Source organism: Brassica rapa, chromosome A01, assembly GCF_000309985.2.
Source record: "Brassica rapa cultivar Chiifu-401-42 chromosome A01, CAAS_Brap_v3.01, whole genome shotgun sequence".
NCBI classification, from domain to species: Eukaryota; Viridiplantae; Streptophyta; class Magnoliopsida; order Brassicales; family Brassicaceae; genus Brassica; species Brassica rapa.
The window spans coordinates 18,455,264-18,473,797 of record NC_024795.2 but is presented as its reverse complement, the minus strand read 5'-3'; the positions used below and the strand labels follow the sequence as shown (position 1 = coordinate 18,473,797).

General features: G+C 34.8%; 1 long non-coding RNA gene across 1 annotated transcript; it reads right to left on the bottom strand.

Annotated features, from left to right (window-relative positions):
* Positions 1-7,741: 7,741 nt before the first annotated feature.
* Positions 7,742-17,134, bottom strand: LOC117127780. Its single transcript, XR_004450742.1, has 2 exons — positions 14,350-17,134; positions 7,742-9,050 (listed from the first exon to the last, which is right to left on the bottom strand). It is a non-coding gene; the product is annotated as an uncharacterized LOC117127780 (long non-coding RNA).
* Positions 17,135-18,534: the final 1,400 nt, after the last annotated feature.

Here is an 18,534-nt window from a genome sequence, read left to right as displayed (position 1 = left end):
TATGTGTGCCATTTTGCCATTTTAATGCCATTTTTATTACAGGTGGTAGAGTTCAATATCAATAAATGTTACAATTAGGAATTCACTAAATTGGTCGTTTTGTAAAGTTGATATTATTAGATTTAACTCATATTTAAATAATATTATTTTTTAAAATAAGTCAAATGGAAATATAATACAAACTGAAGAATGAATGGTTAATAATATAATATGATATATCAATATAATTTTTTAATATTTGTTTCATCCAAAACCTAGCAATTATTGGTTACAATATCACAATACCTATGTTTTCTACTTTATGTCAATAAGTTTACTCAGTAAATTCATTCTAGAATAAAATAAATATATAATTTGTAAATAAAAAATAGAAAATTGTAAAAATAGTAAAACAATAAAAATTTATGTTATCATTAGTTGTGAATAAATTAAATATTTAAAATATATTTCAATTATTTTATTTATTTCTTTATTCATCTTGAATTTTAGTGAACAATAAAATATATGGGAAAATTTTATGTTTACCACTTTCATAGTACCACTTTTCATCTTTACCACCACTAAAGGGACATTTTCAGAAATATTTTCTTTATTAAGTGGCAAAAAACTATTATACCCTTGCTATCTATATATATAATAAATCATTATTTAAATAAATAAAAAATAAAGTAATTTTTTTTATGTTTTCAAATTATACTTTTTCAAATTCAAACTTTTTTATAAATTTTTTTATTATTTTCGAAGTTGTTTTTTCAAAAAAAAAATTTGAAAATCAAAAATTATGTTTGAAACTATTTTTAAAAAAATTATATATTTTTAAGTATTTATTTATATATTTATTAGAATCATAAATTTTACATTCCAAAAATCCTACCCCACCACTCAACTCTAAACCCTAAGAATAGATTAGTTAATCCTATGGGTAAAAGTATCTTTTACCCTTCATTAAAAGTGAGTGTAAAAGTAATTTGTGTAAACATGAAAAGTGATATTATGAATGTGGTATTTGTGGCAATTTACCAAAATAGATTATCAAACTTCATATAATAATAGTTAGTGTGAAGGATTAGATAGTCCACAATTATTTTATTTTATTGTTATTAAGAGTATGACTTTTTGGATAATGTAATTTTGTGGTTGTTTTTATTTGTTAAGAGTATTATTTAGTATTTTTATTGTGTTATGTAGTAGTAGGTGATAGGTTAATATAATTTATATTTTTTTTTGAGTAATGTGTTGTTGTGTGTATAGTATATATTAGTAGTGAATTGAACATATAACATAAAAGAATTTCAATAACTTTGCATTTAGGCATTTGTCGATTTTAAGATTAATGGTTTCAATGTCAAAATTATATTTTATTTTTTCATATTTTTGAACATTATAACTTTTAAGATGTTTTTTTCCTCTCCCAATATTTTGATCTTAAACCGTCACCATCTTATTTTTTCGTTTACTTTTCTAGTGTGCGGTGCTTCTCACCATCACCGGAAAGAGACTCACCTCCTGCTCTTGTTCTTCCTTGCCTTCTTCGTCGGTGAGATTATACAGAATTTGTCATATATCGACTTTATGAGTTCCCATGTGTGGTTGTTTCTCACAACGTTGTAGGCTTTTCCAATCAATATTGGTTGCTCCTCTTCTTTTTTAGATTTCAGCTGATGTTAGGAACTTCATCTCCTTGGGCCGGGTCAGATTTTAGTCGTCTTTGATGTTGTCTTCCTCGTCGTTGGCTTACCGTCAATAGTCTTTGGTCGTCTTGGTTTCCAAGATCTAGTTTTTGGGGATCTGACTTCTATGCTCTCTTTCATAGCTTGAGAACACCTCCACAGTTTGGTGATTTTGTTTTGTCTCACTTTCCCTCTATGTTTTCTCATCTCGTTGCAGTTTTCATCGCTGTTCGCATCTCTTGTAGCTCTCCCTTTCACCATGCTTACCACTCCAGGTTTGGATAATGTTTTTGTTCGTGTGTATGCTATGTGGGCTTTGAAGGTTATTTCTGGTCTCAAGCTTATTCTCTGATTTCGCGGTGGCTGGTTTCTATTATCCCTCCCTCAGGTTGTTTCTATTCTTCTCATGTTTCCTTTGGTATAGGTGGCCGGAGTTAGTCTCTTGGAGCTTTGGTCCCTTCTATCTAGAGCTTTGTGTTTCTTCACTTGCATGGGCGCCTTGTCTATTCTTGTTTAGTTTGTAAGGTGTTTCTTACCTTTTTGCTAGTGGTTGTGCTTCCAGTACTTTAGGCATGTATCTTCATGCTTCTTGGTGACTTTGGCCTTTCCGTTATTATTCTTTCTTTGGTCCGCTTTTTTGGTTCTTTGCGTTTGTGCTTGATCGCGCTTATTTTGTTCGGGAGATTGATTTGTTTCTGATTTTATCTTTCTATTTTTTTTTACTTATTCTGGCCAACAAACTTTATGGTACAATGAGGTAAGTTACTCTTCGTTCTTGATCTCCTTTCAGCTCTAGACCTCTATTGAATTAATGTTACTATGACATTTGTTTTTCCAGTGATAATGGAGGTTTTAGGTTTAAATATTGTGTTGTGCTCTAGTTTCTTATTTACTTTAATAGTAAAATAAATATATAATTTGTAAAAGAAATAATAGAAAACAGTAAAAATAATAAAATGATGAAAGTTTATGCTATTTTTAGTTGTGAATAAATTAAATATTTAAAATATATTTATATTATTTTACTTATTTTTTAAATTTTAGTGACCAATAAAATAGATTCTCAAACTATAATGATACTTAATGTGAAAATGATTAGATAGTGCACAATTAGAAAGTGATGAGAAAAATTGTAATAATCTTTAAAAAAGATCTAAAATACAAAAAAAAAATGTGGACACATGCATCTCAACAAACCCCTCTTCCACATGTCATAAGAAAAGAACAAAGTCTACTTTAATTTATATTTTAATTAATTATTACTATTAGTTATTATATAAAAAATGTACAATACGTAAATTTTAATCATAGCATATATTACATATAGAATGATTTGGGTTGTGAATTATATATTCAACTATCTTCATTCAAATATAGTGATATAGACCAAGACATGTAAAAATTAATTAAGGTTGCTAAAAAGTGACGGGTTGATGTAGGGGTGGGCACGAGGCAAGTACTTGCCGATTGTTGGTGACTTCCTACTTGACTTGCCTTATCTGAGTAATTTTTTTTACGACTTGATACTTGACTTGCTTGCAACAAGTACTTGTTTTATCAAGTACTTGGAAAAAAATTAATACTTGCAAGTAATTTGTCTTGTCTTGATTACATACAAAAAAAGACACATCTTCTAAATTTTTAACATTCAAAAATCGCATGAATTTTCAAAGAAATAGAAAAAAATGAAAATAAGCGTTCAAAATATTGAAACACCATATGAAACTCAATGTTCCTCCATTTTGTTCCTCCATTTTGTTTCAATGTTCCAAAAAAGTTTGCAAGTAACAAGTATTATTTAGTAAGTAACAAGTATTTTATAGAACAAGTAACGAGTAACGAGTAACGAGTAACGAGGCAAATACCAAAAAATAAAACGATACTTGATACTTGCCTTTTTTGTACAAGTAGTAAAAATTTTTGACTTGATATATGTCTTGCTAACAGTAAGTACTCGGCTTTCCAAGGTGAATACGGGTCAAGTCACGAGTAAAAGGTGAGTATCGAGTATTGATGCCCAACCATAGGTTGATGAGCTCTATTTATATAATCTTTGGAAGTTTTTCTTTTGACAACAGATAATCGTTGGACGTTAACTATGTCAAAAGCCCTAATAAATATAGTGGACCTATCTTCCATATCTTGTTTATCGTCACCATCATCTTCGTCTTTCTCTCTTCTAGTTTCTTAACTTTTAATTCAAGCGACCTAACCAAACATCCAGAAAAGTTAAAATTTTAAAACTTAGAAATAACAATACATTTACACTTCCACGCTTATATAATCAAATGGTTGTGGTAGCTTTCGTGGAAAGTACTAAGAAACCAAAGACCAAAGTAATCAGGATGGCACACACAAATTTCACTAGAAACAGTCTTGCATTTTAAAACTTTAATAAACCAATTGATCATTGACTAGGTTATTACTGTTTATCACCAATTCACCGCCTCCACTATATTCAATGACATTTAATTACCATCCATTTTGATGCTTATATATTTTCTTTAAAATGTTATTTTAATTTATGCACTTTAAATAAACGAAAACGATTTTTAGTAATGTTTTAATATTAAATTCAACACTTCATGGAACGCATGTATAGCCTTATTATACTTGAAAGACCACTTCACCGAGATAGCAATAAAGTTACTCCCTCGCCTATATAACCAAATGGTTGTGGTAGCTTTTATGGAAACTACTAAGAAGCCAAAAGCCAAAGTAACCAAGTGGCACACACAAAATCTTCATAAAAACAGCCTTGCGTTTTAAATTCTCTTTTCCATCCACCTAGAGTTTGATCAAAATGACCCCTGAATCTCCCATGGACTCTATTTGTGCAACCGCGAAGAAGCATAATGAAAGAGCCTATGTTACTTTTTTGGCAGGTAACGGAGACTACGTGAAGGGAGCGGTGGGACTAGCAAAGGGTTTGCGAAAGGTTAAAAGTGCGTATGCTCTAATTGTTGCTATCTTACCTGATGTCCCTGAGGAGCATAGAGAGATCTTAAGGTCTCAAGGGTGTGTTGTCCGTGAGATCGAGCCTGTATATCCTCCAGAAATTCAAGATGCATATGCAAGGGCTTATTATCAGGGCCGTCCCTGTAATACGTGAGACCCTAGGCAAGAAAAAAAACGGGGGCCTACACATTATTGTAGAACATAAAGCTTAGGATAATTTTTTTTTTTTTTTAAAAGCTTAAGAGTAATGGAAAAAGAGGAAGAGAGCCAGAGATAAAAAATAGTCAATGAAAAAAGTTAAAAGAATAAATTTTACGTAGGTCCCATTTTAATTTTGTGTTGTTATCTTTTTCTGTTTTTCATTTGTACATTTTCATTATGTAACTGTAAATTGTGATAAAAAAACATTAGCTGCATAATTTTTTTTTTAAATGGAGGCCTTTGAAAAATGGGGGCCCTAGGCCTAGGTTTCATTGTGCTCTGTCCAAGAACGCCCCTGCTTATTATATTATCAATTACTCAAAGCTGCGAATTTGGAAGGTAAATGTAGATATATACAGTACTATATTAAGTCTGGATATAAAGTGAATTTGTGTTTTACCATTCGTGAAAAAAAAAGCAGATCATCCGTAAAAGAAATAATGAAAGTAAGTGGTCACTTACTCATTATTAAGCCAACAGAATAACATTTATACATTTATTTTGATTCTCTTTCTTTTCATGTTATTATATTATTGTCAAAAAATGTATGTTTTTCGAATACTTCTAGTCTGAACTGAATTATTTTTATTTTTATTATATACCCGTTTATATACCTATGTATTTGACAAATTGATAATCCTTTTTATCCTCTGGAGTTTTCAGTTATATTTCACCTTTCTTTTTTTCTATTTTGTGCTGAAACATTTCACCTTTTCTTGAATCGATATAAAACTAATTACTTTTTTTATTCGAGTAAGATATGTTTACCATATTTTAACTTATTTGAAACCTTTTATACATTATGAAATATGATCGGTTAAATAACAGATGTGTGTTTTTTTTTGTTTTTTCCTTTTCAAAATAGTATTTTACTAGGATAAGACATGTGACTTTTGCGTAGGGTGAGTTTATAAATATATTATCGATAATTTTTATATATTTGATCATTTTATTTATACATATAAAATATTTTTTGTTGTTATTATATAATTTTTTCCGATGGACCGGATCAATTTTTATTAAAAATTATGGAACTAAACTATAATTAATATATCATGGGTTGATCGGATTGAAATTAAACAAATTAGGACACAAAAACTTTATATTTTTCCACCGAACACATTCTTGAAAAAAATGAACATGTATTGTTTTAACAGATGAATTATTTTGATATTTATCTTACATATAGTTTTGAAAGGGTTCAGATCAACCATCGAATTAATACATGTCATTTTAATGATTTTCTTCGTGTGTTTAAGGAAAACTTACATTTTTATAATTTTAAGTCATTTAAAAAAATTCAAAATATAACATATAAAAAATCTAACATATAAAAAAAACATAACATATAAGGTTTCCTCATTTATGGAATTTAAATTCATTTAAAAAAATTTAAAATATAACATATAATATTTTCTCATTTTTGTAATTTAAAGTCATTTTAAGAAATTCAAAATATAACATATACAAAAATCTAAATTTTTATTATATGGTTAATGTAATTGTTTAATTTTTTTAATAATATGAACAAAAATGAAGAATGATGCAAAAATTGTTATCAATTTTTTATTATTCATATTCATTAATTGTCATATATATGTTAATCATATTAGATAATTCTGTAACTTTTATTTAATGAAAGAATCCACGTTTCTTATATTTTTGGTTAATATAATGTTCCCTGGTAATTGGATTTGGACCATTATTTTTTCAATTAATTCTTAAATCATCACGTAAGCTAAATTGTCATCATAATTAAGTGACACCCAAATATAGTCTCTTTTCAATTAGTACAAATTTAAGGTTACAACTTTTTAAATGATCATCAATTAATATATAGGGGACTATAATTTCTTGTATACATTTTCTATGTATATATATATATATATATATATATATATATATATATATATATATATATATATATATATATCAAAATATGATATCTTTATCCTTTTAAGATTAGTAATTTTTTGTATAATTGTATTTAATATTTTGTATATATTAAAATATGATAAAGTGGTTTGACACATCACATTAATATAATAAGCTAGGCTACACTATCAAAAATAGATCTTGATTGTTTGTTGGTGTTTCATTTAAGAGTCTACAAGTTATTGATATCTTTTGTTTCAAATGATAATCACTGTTTAGTATTCTTTTTACTCAAAACTTTTCCCTAAATCTATTCTATTAAATTAGAAACATGACCTATTGATATAAGTTTAGTCCAACATTTTTCCCACGTGATCTACTTAAAAATAACTGTAACTACTTTTTATTAACCCTCCACTTTAATCTCAAAAATCTCGGGAACCATTTCACTCTAATGCATATATTAGTGGATGATTATATATTGAGAATATTAAAACTTCCACTTCTATTGAATTCACAATAAAAACAAACTAAACTGAATGGCCACTAAAATAAATTAAGACGGATGCATTGTAGAGAACATATAACTGATGCATTGTTTGTATTTAACTGTCCACTTTATATGTTTATACAAAATTTATGGACACACAAACTAATAATTTTAACCTATTTAATTTTCTAAATATAAAATCTTGCACAAGTTCAAAATTCAGCACTACGAACAATGTTTAACTTCTTTTTAACAATGAAAACACAAATATGAAAATTAATTTTCTAAACAAAAGTTTAAAACAAAAAATTTTAGGAAAGTTTACTAAAATGACGCAAATTGATTATGTTATTACTAGAATGACTCATATTTTTTTATAAATTATTGGAATATGTTTCTGGTCGAAATTGCCCTTGTCCATAGTTATAACAAAAAAAAAACATTACCAAAGTACCCTTAACATTTGATCGACGACAGATTTATTTTCAAAAAAATAAATCTATCGAATAAAAAGTCTGTTTATAAAATCTGTATAGGAAAATATATCTATTGTTAAAGTGGTGTCAGACTTTCTTAGAAACGTTAGATTTGTTTCTACGGCAGAGTTATTTGTCCGATTTGAATAAAAAATAGACTTTTAAGAATATGTCTGTCGAATGAGGTAGCAGATTTGTTATAAATGGTAGATTTTTGTGGTCAATTTATTTTCTTATGTACAGACTTATTTTTTATGTTAGACTTATTTTCTTACGGTAGAGTTTTATATCCGATTTAAAATTGTTGGTAGACTTTTTGTTTATGTGGTGACAGACTTTTTAATTTATGTTGTAGTAGATTTATTGACGAAAATTTGGGTTTGTGTAAACCAAACTTAATTTAATGTTGAATTTTGACCTGTTTTATATTAATTTTGAATCTGGTTTATTTTTAGGATGATTAAGATCCAGAATTAGGTAAATTTTTGGTACTTGTCTTCTTTTCTTTCATCTTTTTTCTTCCTTATCAAGTTGTTATTTTTCATGGTGGTTTAATCACTTGTTGCAATCTTTTTGCTTGGTGAAACATGGATCACAAACAATATAAAAACATATTCAATGGATCCTCATCCATTCTTACATACGAAATTATTATTACAAGTGGTGAGAGATTAAAAGCATCAGTCTTCTTTATTCTAAGTTAAAAACTACAAAGAATGAATAATTTTTCTTTTTCGTATTATCCCTTCCACTCACAATGATGGAAATCACAATGCATCGCAGCTCAGCCAAAAACCTTGCATTTGTTTTCTTTGTTAGTGTAAAAAGGAAACGAGGATGTGATCTATTACTACCCCACTGTGTGCTCAAAAGAGGATGTGGATGACATCAACAATTTAAACTCTTTACAATGCCAATAAACTTTTAGGGAACAACAAGGTATCTGATTTCTTTCGTTCATTCCAAGATGCTAAAACTTTCAGTGTTACAAGCCCCACAACTACAATAGAGAAAAAACTCAGATCAGTCAATCCCCATCTCAGCACACCCTTGATCATTTCCCGTCTTGAGCATGTTTCAGTCTTTTTCTCTTGTCTTGTCTTGAGTCAGTTTCACCCACACGAGAAAAATTGAGAATTTGATCCTATGTGTCTTAACCTTGGCCTCATAATCCAAATCTGATTTTCTATTCTTTCTTGGTTATAGTCGGCATAAGTCACTAAAGGAGAGCATGATACACCAGCTCTTCCGCTGGCTACACGGGAAAACAATACATCTTCATCTTCTTGATCGTTTAAATAACTCTTGTTGTGAATTGGTGTTTTCTTAACTTCGTATAAGCGCGGAAGATACATTCTAACGGCAGAAGATGAAGCCAGCCTGCAATAAACAATGAACACAATCGGCTACAGTCAGTACTATTGGTTTATTATCGGTATAGTGTATACGGTTTAGTTGTACATTTTAGATTCTATAACCGGTTTGTTCCGGATAAGCTGTTAACATGTATATAACGTGTGTTGCTCACACTTTATTCAATAACAGAAAAGGCATTTGCTTTACTCTCTCTCTCCTTTGTCATCTTGTGTTCTTATCTTCCATGAATGACGTAAGGAGATCTTCATCTTCTGTTCACCTCTGAAACACTAATATGGTATCAGAGCGTTGAGCTCAAGCTCAACATCGTTTCTTTCTGATCATTTTGAGCTCCGTTTTGCTCTGTTTCTTCGATCTCGGTTCTTTTGTCGTTTTGCTGCGTCGCTGCGATGGTGGTTAATCTCCGTCGTTCTCGCCGAACTGGTCGTTTCACACGTGCTGGCAGCTCGAATCCACAGCTTAACAGCCCCTCTCCCTCCGCTGGAACCATGGGTGCTTCGCTTGTTCCGGATCTGTTTGCCACCGTGATGAACCCAGATAGCGTTCACTCGCCGCTGTTTCTTCACCACGCCGATCATCCCGGGCTGTTGATTATCTCCATTACTTTGGATGGTTCCAACTACACCCAATGGTGCTCTGCGATGAAGATTGCTCTCGATGCGAAGAACAAGATCGCATTTGTTGACGGATCTCTTCCTCGTCCTGATTCCGCTACTCCTCTCTTTCGGATCTGGTCTCGTTGCAACAGCATGGTAAAATCTTGGCTTCTCAACTCGGTTTCTCCTCAAATCTATGGTAGTATTTTGTCTTTTGATGATGCCACAGAGATATGGGTTGATCTTCATAATCGCTTTCATAAGACAAACCTACCACGAACCTTTCAGTTGATTCAACAGATACAGGATCTCCGTCAGGGTTCTCTTGATCTATCTGGGTATTACACCACTCTCAAAACCCTTTGGGATAACTTGGATGGCACGGAATCACCTGAAACCTGTCTCTGCTGCAAGACAACGAGTTGTCTCAGTCAACGTGCTGCCAAAGCTAAGATCGAACGAGGCAGAATAATAAAGTTCTTGGCCGGTCTCAATGAGAAATATTCTATCATTCGTAGTCAGATTCTCATGAGAAAGCCTCTCCCTGACCTTGCTGAGATATGCAACATCTTAGACCAAGATGATAGTCAGCGCCAGTTCAACTCTGTCATTGCTCCTACTGCCTTTCAAGTTAGTCATGGTGTCTCTCAGCCTTCTGTGCTGCCTGCATCTTCTAACTCAGCCTTGTCTACTGATTCAAGCGCTTCTTCTCAAGGTGCAGTGAATGCTTTTCAAAGAAAACCTGGAGCAGTTTGCTCTCACTGTGGAAACACTGGCCACATTGTTGACCGTTGTTACAAGCTTCATGGATACCCTGTTGGATGGAAGAAGGGGAAATGGAATACTGATAAACCTTCACAACAGAAACCTCCTGCTGTTGCAGCCAACGTTGCTGTCCAGGACTCTCCCTCTGTTGTTTCTGGTCTTGACAATCTCGTTGGAAAGCTGAACAAAGATCAAATTCAGAACTTTATTGCCTACTTCAGTTCTCAGCTTCAGCTCCAGCCTGATCATGGTGCTCCTTCTGCATCAAAGCCTACTGACCAGTCGGGTATATCCTTCTCCTCTTCAACATTAAGTTTTATTGGGATTCTCAATGTCACTAAATGTGCCACTGACAAGCACACATGGATCGTAGACTCTGGTGCAACTCACCATGTTTCTCATCAACGTGATGCTTTTCATACTCTTGACACTTCTGTTGAGCATTACGTGAATCTTCCCAATGGTTCCACACTCAAAGTTAGTGGAATCGGTCGGATCAATATCAATGACACTTTGACTCTGCAGAATGTTCTCTTTATTCCAGAATTCAGACTTAATCTTCTGAGTGTCAGTTCTTTAACTGACGACATTGGTGCTCAAGTGATCTTTAATTCTGGTTCTTTCACTATACAGGATCCTATCAGGGGATCGATGATTGGAAGAGGTAAAAGGATTGCAAAGCTGTACGTTCTGGATGCTGCTGATACAAGTCCTGCAGCTGCTGCTTCTTCTTCTTCATTTGCTAATAGTGTTGTTGATGCTTCTGTTTGGCATCAACGTTTTGGACACAGTTCTTTTGAGCGTATAGAACTTCTTTCTGATGTACTTGGATTTTCAAAGACAAAGAATAAAGGTTTAATGCATTGTGAAGTTTGTCATCGTGCTAAACAAAAGAAATTGTCTTATCACTTACATCCTAAGCTGTGTTCCAAGCCATTTGAACTTCTTCACATCGATGTCTGGGGGCCATTTTCAGAACCTACACAAGAAGGATTCAAATACTTTCTCACCATCGTTGACGATCACACACGCGTCACTTGGGTTTACCTTCTCAAGCTAAAGAGTGATGTTCTCACTGTCTTCCCGGACTTCATTCGAATGGTGGAGAAACAATATGACGCTCGCATCAAATCTGTTCGAGCTGATAATGCTCCTGAGCTACGTTTTGACGCTCTTTACAAGGAAAAGGGAATCATATCTTATCACTCCTGCCCTGAAACTCCTGAGCAGAACTCTGTCGTGGAGCGCAAGCATCAACACCTCCTTAACGTGGCAAGAGCACTACTCTTTCAGTCTGGAGTTCCTCTTAGTCACTGGGGAGATTGCGTGCTTACTGCTGTGTTCTTAATAAACAGAACACCCTCCTCTGTCATTGGTAACAAGACCCCTTTTGAAATTCTTACATCTACACTCCCAGATTATTCTAATCTCAAGACGTTTGGATGTCTTTGCTATGCTAGCACATCTCCTAAGGGTCGTCACAAATTTCAAGATAGAGCACGAGCTTGTGTCTTCCTTGGTTATCCATCGGGTTATAAAGGCTACAAGCTTCTTGATATTCAGAGTCATACAGTGTTTATCTCTCGGAATGTGGTCTTCCATGAGAACCTCTTTCCCTTTCTTCAGTCTATTCCTACTGCAGGTCAAGCTGAGTTCTTTCCTCAGTTGTATACTGATAATGCTGGAGTAAACACGCCAAGCTCTTCTACTGATGGTCCTCCCTTGGCTACTGATACGCAATCTTCTACACGCCGTGTTTCTAAAACCCCGCGTTACCTGCAGATTATGATTGCAACTCTGTTAACTCCTGCACCGAGCATCCTATTTCAAGCTTTCTCTCTTATGAGGGTCTCTCTGATCCTTATCGGATTTTCATCAATGCTGTCAATAGCATTCCTGAACCAAGAAACTTTGCTCAAGCATGCAAGTTAAAGGAATGGTGTGATGCTATGGGAATTGAGATCACTGCCTTGGAAGAGAACAATACTTGGTTGGTATGTTCACTACCCGAAGGAAAACGAGCAGTTGGTTGCAAGTGGGTGTTTAAGGTTAAACTGAATGCAGATGGTACACTAGAACGCTACAAAGCAAGACTTGTTGCAAAGGGCTATACTCAACAAGAAGGAATTGATTACGTCGAAACTTTCTCTCCCGTTGCCAAGCTCTCTACTGTCAAATTGCTTCTTGCCGTCGCTGCTGCAGAGAATTGGTCCCTTTCTCAACTTAATATTTCAAACGCTTTCCTCAACGGTGACTTAGACGAAGAGATTTACATGTCTCTACCTCCGGGATACTCACCAAGACAGGGGGAATCTTTCCCTCCTAATGCCGTTTGCAAATTAAAGAAGTCGCTTTATGGTCTCAAACAAGCTTCACGCCAATGGTTCCTGAAGTTTTCTGAGACATTGTTACAGTTGGGTTTCAAAGTGTCTTCGGGTGATCATACTCTCTTCCTTAAACACTCAGGAAATGCTTACATGGCCGTCTTGGTTTACGTCGACGACATCATCATTGCTAGTAGCTGTGATAAGGCCACGGAGTTACTCAAAACAGCTCTTCATGCCTCTTTCAAACTGCGTGATCTAGGCACTCTACGCTATTTTCTTGGCCTGGAGATTGCTCGATCATCAGCAGGCATCTCTGTATGCCAGCGCAAGTATATACTTGACTTGCTAACTGATACTGGTCTACTTGGCTGTAAGCCTTCTTCTATCCCTATGGACCCGAGTGTTAAGTTGTCCATTGAAGACGGTGAGCTTTTACCAAGTGCAGAAATGTATCGTCGGCTTGTTGGCAAACTTCTCTACCTAACCTTTACCCGGCCAGATATTACCTTTGCAGTTCACAAACTCTGTCAGTTCACTTCCTCTCCTCGAGCTCCGCATCTCCAAGCAGCTTACAAAGTCCTACATTACCTCAAAGGCACAGTTGGTTTGGGCCTCTTCTACTCCGCTAGTTCGGACTTGAAGCTCTCTGCTTTTGCTGATGCTGATTGGGGTTCATGCCCTGATACTCGCTCGAGCGTGTCTGGTCTATGCGTTTTTGTTGGATCTTCTCTCATTACTTGGAAGTCTAATAAGCAAGACACTGTCTCTAGCTCCTCCGCTGAGTCAGAGTATCGTGCAATGTCTGAAGCAGTTAAAGAGATGATCTGGTTTCGAAATATGATGGAGGATCTTTGGATAGAGACTCGGGAAGCTGCACCTCTATATTGTGACAACACTACTGCCATACATATAGCTAACAATGCTGTCTTTCATGAAAGGACTAAACATGTGGAGCGTGATTGTCATATTGTTCGAGAATGGGTGAAGAAAGGTCTAGTGAGAACTCTTCATGTCAAGACAGCGAATCAACTCGCCGATATTCTTACTAAACCTCTGTATCCCTCTTCTTTTCGACATCTTATGAGCAAGATGGAGTTCATTAACATATATGCTCCATCTTGAGGGGGAATATTGGTTTATTATCGGTATAGTGTATACGGTTTAGTTGTACATTTTAGATTCTATAACCGGTTTGTTCCGGATAAGCTGTTAACATGTATATAACGTGTGTTGCTCACACTTTATTCAATAACAGAAAAGGCATTTGCTTTACTCTCTCTCTCCTTTGTCATCTTGTGTTCTTATCTTCCATGAATGACGTAAGGAGATCTTCATCTTCTGTTCACCTCTGAAACACTAATAAGTACAAAGTGTCAATAGTCATTGTTGTCTTATATAGAAACAAAGGTTTTTTAATAAACAACAAACCCAATACCGTATTGCTAATCTATGCATTCAATGCTGAGTCTAGTTTACAAAGAACAGTTTTTGGATTTCAACTTCAGAGGAAAAGGGGATTTGTGAAATAGGGTTTTCAAAATTAAAAATGCAATCAGTCAAATAATGTTAACAACAAAGAACATCAAACATGATTAGGATGGATTTATGACTTACGGCTTCAAGTTTCTGGGAGTTGAATGCGGTGGTGACTTAAATCAGTGGTGTGGGGTTAGGGTTCGTCGACGACAACAAACAGGAAGACGAGATGGGGTTGGGGTGTTAGAAATTGAATACGGCCATGACCTTCGAAGGTGGTGATGGAGAAAGAGGTGTCGGAGATCGGAGATGGAAGTGTCGGAGAAAAAAACTCCTTTGGTGTCGTCCCATGCGGCTGCGAAAGAGAAAGAGAAGTCGACTTTCTATTTTTTTTGCTTTTACACAATTAAAAATTTATTCCTATTAATAAAATATAATGTCAGCTTAGACTGGTTTTTTGGTATTTTTGTTTCCCTTATGAATTATTCTAGTAAATACAAAATTATAAGAGTTATTCTAGTCATTACATATATAATTTGAGTCATTTTGAGTAATTTCCCAAAATTTTACTTGACTTTTGAAAGGGCGGGTCAGAATCTAGTTGTAACTTAATTCAGTTAATTGATACAAACAACTTACGCTTTACGTAATTGCCTTTTAAATTTACAAAAGTATTTTACAACAAAATTATATACTTTTGGAAAATGCAAGTCATTTTCACATCCCAACACTTTTTTTTAAACAATCAAGACCGTATACTATATGCATGTACGATCAATCTTACATGACAGTACTGTATACATGTATATGTGATAGTTATATTGATGCTGATTTACATCTTAATCTTGCAGTTTGAAGAGTACAGCAAGATGATTTACTTAGATGCAGACATACAAGTCTATGACAATATCGATGACCTCTTCGATATGGAAGACGGTTATTTACACGGCGTGTTGAGTTGTTTCTGTGAGAAAATATGGAGCTACTTGCCTCTATACTCGATCGGGTGGTGTCAGTACCGTCCAGAGGTTATGTGGCCGGCCGAGATGGAATCTCTTCCTCCTCCTCCATACTTTAACGCAGGTATGTTTGTTTTTGAGCCTAACCCTTTGACATATGAAAGTCTCCTTCATACCCTCCAGATCACACCACCTACACCATTTGCGGAGCAAGTGAGTCATACATGGATTATAACTATGGGGCTTCGGTAATGATGTTCCAAATCTTTTTTGATGTATTTTTTTTATTTGGATTACTTTGACAGGATTTTCTCAATATGTTCTTTGCGAAAGTTTTTAAACCGGTCCCTCCGGTTTACAACTTGATTCTGTCTGTGCTTTGGCGTCATCCGGGAAGCGTTAACCTGGAGACAGTCAAAGTTGTTCACTACTGTCCACCTGTAAGTACTTTCAAATACATTACGGTTTGAAAATGTGTAAAAATTCACATTTCATTTTCGAACGTTTCAAAATAGTCCCAAATGAAATTTAGAAAACTTAGATAATTACTTCTTTTAAAGTTTTATTTTTCTTATTATATAGAAGACTATCTAAGTTGGCAACTATATACATTTTAAACTGTTTCAAAAATGTGTAAAAATTACAAGACGTATAATATTTATTCCCCGTAATTTCATTATGTTGCACACTGTACGTTTATATATCCAATTTTGTATGGGAACTGATTTTCTACTAAACCATTTTGTCATGTGATATAATATACATATTTATTATCATATAAAACTAATATATATTTTGTCCTAAACACAACTTTATAAAAAACATGTCTCGATCGGAAACGAAAATTTTGTCCATTTTTCGTCATTTTGTGTTATTGATGAAGTTTAAGATGATAGGGAGCCAAGCCATGGAGGTACACAGGAGAAGAGCCTAACATGGACAGAGAAGACGTAAAAATGTTAATTAAGCAATGGTGGGATATTTATAACGACGAATCCCTTGATTTTAAAGCGAAAAGCGCTGCCGATTTGAAAGAAAATCTGTCTACATCAACAATCATAGCTTCAGTACCCGGACCGTCAGTTACATATTTGTCTCCTCCTGCACCTTCCGCCGCTTGAAAAATCTTAAACAAGAGATTGTGTTTGAAGGTGTGATTTGGCTTGTTTTTGAATTATTATGTTGGTGTGTTTTGATTCTCATTTTCTATATTTTATTTGTGGTTTGAGTTATTTGGTATATTACTTGTTAGGAATTCAATCCAACTTGTGCTTTAGAATAACAATGAACCAAAACGTATCTTTTATTCAAGAATGCAAAAGAGTCTCACAATAACAACTATTAAAGATCACAAGTTTAATAAGTAAACAAAGGCTTTAATATTGCTCTTGATCTTTCTCTCTTGCTTGTTATTGTCTGTGTTTATCGGATGATCCTTAAAGCCTTGACTACCTCCCTATTTATAACTCCAGCCACCGTCATTAGATTTTCTATTCCTGATTGTATTCAACATTTTTACGTGAAAAGGAAACTAACGTGATTATTCCTTTTGTTTCAGGTCTTCAAAGGTTGCTGCTGGACTTGTGTGGGCCCAGAAATTGGGCCTATACTTCACAATTCTTCACCTAAGGCCCATATTGCTGTCCACACCTTATGGCCCAACTGCTTTTACTTTGTCTTCTGGAAACGTCGACGAACCTGGAGAGTTTCTTCTCCTTCCTCGAGTTACTCCATAGACCACTCCGCCTGAAGATCCTTAATCGCCATCAATCACCATCGTCAAGCTCCTTGTCCTCTTCGAAGCGGTGATGAAGTCTATCAGCGAATCCTCTTCGCCATAGCTCCGATGTAGCTCGTACGCCGCTACCTTTTCCTTCACCCCCTTTTACGGCTTCGATTGAGATCGACTTCACTTCCAAATCCTTAGCTCTCTCTCTTTCAATCTCATCAGCTACTCCTCCATGGTAAGGGATTCGTAATCCTTTAAAAAAAAGCTCGCGAGTTCTTTTTTTCTTGATGATTAACGAATCGATGTCTTGCATGTTGTAGATGATGGATGAACTGTTTCAACCTTGCCGAATTATAACACTACTCCGGTAAGATTCTCTGTCTTGAGTTTGCTTTAAATGTTAGTGTATCTCTTTTGAGTATGATAGTGAGATGCGATTCTTCAACTTCTCGGTTTTGAGTTATATTGTCCTTTAGAAGCTTTCACCGTTTTTTCATACACCTGTCTCCCTTCAGCTCTTGATAAAGCCATTGTCTTTATGCTTTAGCTGTTTAAGACTGTGTCTAATGAACACTATTTTGCTTCCCTTGTAGCTGAGATACTCGTCTCCCTTCAGCTCCCACAGATGTTTAAGACGTTCTCTCACGGTAGTCATTTTATTAAACCAATGTTTCCTTATTGATTTTATCATCCTTTGCTTACTCCTTTGATATCTCTGCAGCTTCTCCACCTTGAGCTAAGAACCCTTATCCCTCGCCTTTCCTTCCCCACAGGTAACGTCCCCTTTGAACTCTAAAGTCCCTTCATTGTTGTTTAGAAATAACCGGAGTACGTAACTCATTATTTCTTCTGTGGCGAGGTTACAACAATGACGTTACCTGTGGCGCCTAACCCTTCTAGGCGATGTTTAAGAGATCACAACAGAGATCAAACTTAGGCCCAGGTACGGCTTTAGTTAGGAAATCTGCTGGATTCTTACTAGTATGGATCTTAGATAGGTGAACCTTGCCTTCTGCTACAACGTCTCTTATGAAATGATATTTAGTGTCTATGTGTTTAGTTCTTTCGTGATGAACATGATTCTTTGCTAGGGCTATAGCACTTTGTGAATCACAGTGAATCTTAACACTTTCTTGTTCAAAACCTAACTCTGCACATATTCTTCTCAACCAAATGGCTTCTTTCGCGGCTGCGGTAAGAGCCATGTACTCTGCTTCAGTTGTCGAAAGAGCTACCACGTCTTGTAAGCTCGATTTCCAACTCACTGTGTTACCCCAAACTTGAAACACGTATCCTGTAACTGATCTCCTTCGGTCGAGGTCAGTTGCATAATCAGAGTCACAAAATCCTTCAATATTAAACTTTGAGTGCTTAGTAAACGTGAGACTTCTTCTTGTAGCACCTTTTAGATATCGTAGAACCCACTTCACGGCTGACCAATGTTCTTTTCCTGGTTCTGACATGAAACGGCTTACGAGTCCTACCGCGAAGCCCAGATCAGGTCTTGAACCAACCATAGCGTACATGACACTACCAACCGCGCTTGCATACGGTATGTTCTCCATGTGCCTTCCTTCTTCTTCCTTTTGGTCTTTAGTAAGACTTTTCAGTTTGAACTGAGTTGAGGTTGGCGTA